We start from the raw sequence: 5069 nt of genomic DNA on the forward strand, positions 1-5069 counted from the left end.
TTGTTTCAATGTATATTTAAATAAATTCTTAATTTTTATACTCCTGTCTATGGTATTTGTGATGTTCTTATATTAATACAAAATATTTATTATTATTATTATTATTATTATTAATGTTTGTATACACATATGTATGAATATGCATACATATAGCACTTGTGGAGGTTAGATGACAACTTTTAGGAACCAATTCTCATTAATAAAATCTATACAGCTTAATTTGACAACTAAAATTGTAATTTTGAGGATAATCAAATTTTGTAGACAATATTCCTCATTTAAAAAGATCTGGATGCTAATCTGCTACTCATTATTTTATGTTATAAAAAGTTGGAATTACATATAAAAAAATTTAAGATTGGATTTAAGGTCATTTTCTTGTGTTTTGTTTGTGTTAGGATATCCAGGACTTGCTCTATTGGGTTAGCTATGATTTGGAGGTGTCACATTGCCCTGGCTTTTGTTGATTGTGTTCTTTTGAAGGCCTTTAGCTATCTGGATAGTTTTGGTCCCTGAATGTTCTTGTTGTAGTAGGTATTGGGAAGGGGGGGGTGAACCTCAATGGTCCTGGTATGGCAGGCCTCTGATGGGTATCCTTGGGCTGTATGGTTCCCAACCTTCAGTTCTATATGGTTCAGGAGCCTCAGATCCGATGAAGGTGAGCAGCAAGGTGGCAGGAGAATAGAGGTCTACCTGGGCTAACAGACTTGTCAGGGCAGCTTGGCCTGGCCCAGAGGGCTCAAAAAGCTGAGAAGATGGGTAGTGGAAAGGAAGCTTATCTATATGGTTCAGGCATCTGATGATGATAGAGAAGAGGTGGTAGGAGAATAGATGTCCCCCCTGGAATAGTAGGCTGCTTAAGGCAGCTTGGCATGGCCAAGAGGGCTCAAAGAGCAGGGAAGATACTTGAAGGATAAATAGAATAGGGGGCTATCCCAAAAGCTGTTGCCTGTATATGGAATATGTTGTTCTAGCTGGGCTGCCTTGTGTGGCCTCAATCAGAGCGGAAGCACATAGCTTCGCAGAAACTTGAAGAGTCAGGATGGAGGGATACAGGGAAGGGGTGCTGGGGGGCACTGTTGAGGAACTCAGAGGAAAAAGTGTTTGGGGATGGGTGAAGGATTGTGGAAATGGTTACCAAGAAGGGGGAAATAAGCAGGATGTAAAGTGTGTAACTAAAAAATTAAACAAAATACAAAAAATAATATTGTATACTATTCAGGCCAATAAAAAATAGTAGAAAAAAATTCATTTACTCATCAGGAATGTGAGCATTTAAATAATGAACAAATATGTTGATTAGTAAAACCTCTTAAGAAAATTGGTCAATATCAGTTTGTTGTCAATGAAATAGAGCATCCTTAATCAATTTTCATGTAACAATTTTATTTAGTTGTATGTGTGTGTGTATCTACAGGTGACAAGTAGTCTAATTTTAACACAATCCAGAGGAGATATTTGTGCATATTTATATTAAAATTATACACTTTATGTTAGATTTTCCACATGTAAATTGTGTTTCTTTTCAGTTTATTGGGTGGATTTTAGTACCTTGATAAGATCAGAGCACTTTATGAATGATACACATTTAATTATTGTATTCAAATTTTTAAAATACCTATAAATAATTCTGATACTAATAAAATATCAATATTTCTTGACTGATATATAAATTGGTCTTATTACAAATGCAGAACATTTATCAGTCCACTCATTAGTTTATTCTACTTGACATAATAAGATTATTGATCTAAAAAAGCTAGTTTATTTTATATGTGTGTGTTTTACCTGAGTGAGTGTCCATCCACCATGTACACGCCTGGTGTCTTCAGAAACCAGAAGATGGAATCAGAAACCTGAAATTGAAGTTCTGGATGTTGTGAGCTCCCATAGGAATGGGAAGAATCAAACCAAATACCTCTGGGAGAATGACAAATTGTTTTAAAGGCCGACCTTTCTCTATAGCCTGGTCATTGGATGGCTATTTACAAGCATACAAAGGTGATGAGTAAAGTGCCCTCCCTATGCCTTCAAAGCAGTCACTCATTTTATATCATTTTACCCACTAAAAATAATAATTTAACAATGGTTAAAAATGAACTGTCACTATAAATGTATTTAAGTAGAATCATAGTCTTAAGGATAGGTATCTCCTGAGTGGCTCTGCCAGGGCCTGACATATACAGAGGCAGATGCTTGCAGCCAACCATTGAACTGAGCACATGATCCACAATGGATGAGCTAGAGAAACAATATAAAGGGGTTTGCAACCCCAAAGGAAGAACAACAATATCAACCAACCAGAGCTCCCAGGGTCTAAACCACTAACCAAGGAGCATACATGGAGGGACCCATGGCTTCAACCATATATGTAGCAGAGGATGGCCTTATCTGGCATCATTGGGAGAAGAGGCCCTTGGTCCTGTGAAGGCTTGATGCCCCAGTGTACGGGAATGCAAGGTCAAGGAGGCAGGAGTGGATGGGTGAGTTTGGGCACACTCTCATAGAAGCAGGAGGGAACGGGATGGGATAAGGGGTTTCTGGGTGGGGGAAATCTGGAAGGTATAACATTTGAAATGTAAATAAATAAAATATCTAATAAATATTACATAAAAACATAAATATTACAATAATATTGTCCACTGACATGTATCTAGTTCTCTGGTACCTTAGCATTTGAAACATAGCACACACTTATGTTTTCGCTTTGTGTATTGGAAAAGGAATAATACCATTTCTAACTACTTCACAACTAATATTTACACAACTACCAGAAACTAGGCAAAATCAATCCTTGATATAATAACATGGTAATTAAACAGCCAGAAATATTTAAAAACTCTTACTACCCTAATACTTCCAGATTACCAACATAGTAAAGTTAAAATACAAAAATAAAGATGTTGATCTATTACATGCAAGCTGAAATATTCAACACTGTAGAGCCTTCAGAAATAGACTCTAATTCTATATATTCTGTTCATGGATATAAGAAATATGTACAAATATGTGTAAATGTGTATAAGTGATGTATGAGTAAAATTAATAATGAAGATGTGCTCCACTAAAACTAGGATAAATTTTGACAGAGAAGTATGTAGATTACCAGTAAAGCTCTTATAGATGATGTGCAAGGCTCTAAAATTCAACATGGCCTACACACAAACAAATGTATGCATAGACTCATCCATGCATATATACACACATATACACATAAAGCCATGAGCAAACACAAAATCATATACACACAGACATACATACATATAAACGTATGAATATACACATACACACATGCACATACACATATGCATACACACATATACCACACATGTGTGCATACATATACATATCCATGAGCTTGTACCATTTTAATGACTAATAAAGCTCAGCGTGAATGTTGGAACTCTAGGACTCACTATTTTCACTTGAAATAAGACAAAAATAGAAATATCTTCTGACTACTACCCAGAGTTTCTAGAATAATGGATAGTCAAAGACAATTTTTCAGTTAATCGCTTCAGGGCATTTTTAACCTCCTGATTTCTCAAGCTGTAGATCAGTGGGTTTAACATGGGAATTATTACCACATAAAACACAGAAGCAATATTATCTGTGTTCAGAGAATGGCTTGACTTGGGCTGAAGGTACATAAAAATGATCGTTCCATAAAATATAGTGATTGAAGTCAGGTGAGATGCACAAGTAGAAAAGGCTTTCCTTCTTCCATCAGCAGAATGAATCCTCAGAATGGCAAAGACAATGAAGATATAAGAAATAACTACAATCACCAAAGAACAGATAATGTTGAAGGCAGAAATGATTGGCAACATCAGCTCTTTGATATGAGTGTCAGAACAGGCTAGAGCAACTAAGGGAACATCATCACAGTAGAAGTGGTTGACAATATTGGAGCCTCAGAATGAGAAGTGGAAGGTTGCCACTGCCTCAGCAAACCCCACAGTGAATCCATCAATGTATGTGCTGGTGATGACCTGAAGACAGAGCTTCCTAGGCATGAGGACTGCATAGAGGAGAGGGTTCCAGATGGCCACATACCTGCCATAGGCCATGACTGACAGCAAGTACAGTTCGCAAACACCAAGTGTGATGAAACAGCACACCTGAGTGGCACATGCATAGAAGGTTATACTCTTGACTTCTCGAAGAAAGTTTATAATAGTGTTTGGAGTGACTGAGGATGTGTAACAGAAATCAACAAAGGCCAAGTGGCTGAGGAAAAAGTACATGGGTGTGTGAAACTGAGGGCTGACTCGGATTAGCATAATCAGTCCTAGATTACCCAAGACAGTGGTTAAGTAGATGACTAGGAACACAGCAAAGAGGATGACCTCAAGCTCTGGGTCATCTGTCAGTCCTACAAGGATGAACTGATATATTGTTGAACTGTTACCTTCAGCCATAGATTGTACAAGTGTTTCCTGCTGAAAAGCCTTCACCAACCTCATTCCAAGTGATTGTTTTCCTTTGGCTATAATCATGCAGAAAAGACGAGTTAATTCTGATTAGCTGATGTTACATTGAACACATTTTTAGTTATATCTTCACATTTTGCAAGCTTTTACACCAAATTATTTTTGTTGCTTAGATGTTCCAAAGTATGGAATTGTAAGGGATTTTTTTATGGGTAGAAAGATAATTTTTATAGCTTTGTATAGATATTTTACCTATTATGTCTTTCTTAGTAAGAGAAATCTGAAAATTACTTGAATATACTATATTAAATTGTCATAATTATGTGAATACTTTCTAAAAATTTCTACTCCTTCATCTGGAATATATTAATTAGAAATACAAAATTTAAAATACTGACTACAAGAAGACTTATACAAAGGATTATGAACAGATTCTGACTTACTTATGGATCATATGACATATATTCAAGGCAACTTTTTAATTATATTAGCTCAGACTGTCCTTAGCTATTATACAGCATGTGCAGCATGTGTGTATTCAATAGACTGGATATATATGTATATAAATGTATATGAGTGTATATACATACATATATATGTATATATATATGCATGTGTGTGTAGTATATGTGTATA

General features: G+C 35.9%; 1 pseudogene; it reads right to left on the reverse strand.

Moving 5' to 3' along the window:
* Window positions 1-3461: 3461 nt before the first annotated feature.
* LOC116091688 lies at window positions 3462-4421 on the reverse strand (annotated as a pseudogene).
* Window positions 4422-5069: the final 648 nt, after the last annotated feature.

The sequence above is a fragment of the Mastomys coucha genome, unplaced genomic scaffold (genome assembly GCF_008632895.1).
Source record: "Mastomys coucha isolate ucsf_1 unplaced genomic scaffold, UCSF_Mcou_1 pScaffold15, whole genome shotgun sequence".
NCBI lineage: Eukaryota > Metazoa > Chordata > Mammalia > Rodentia > Muridae > Mastomys > Mastomys coucha.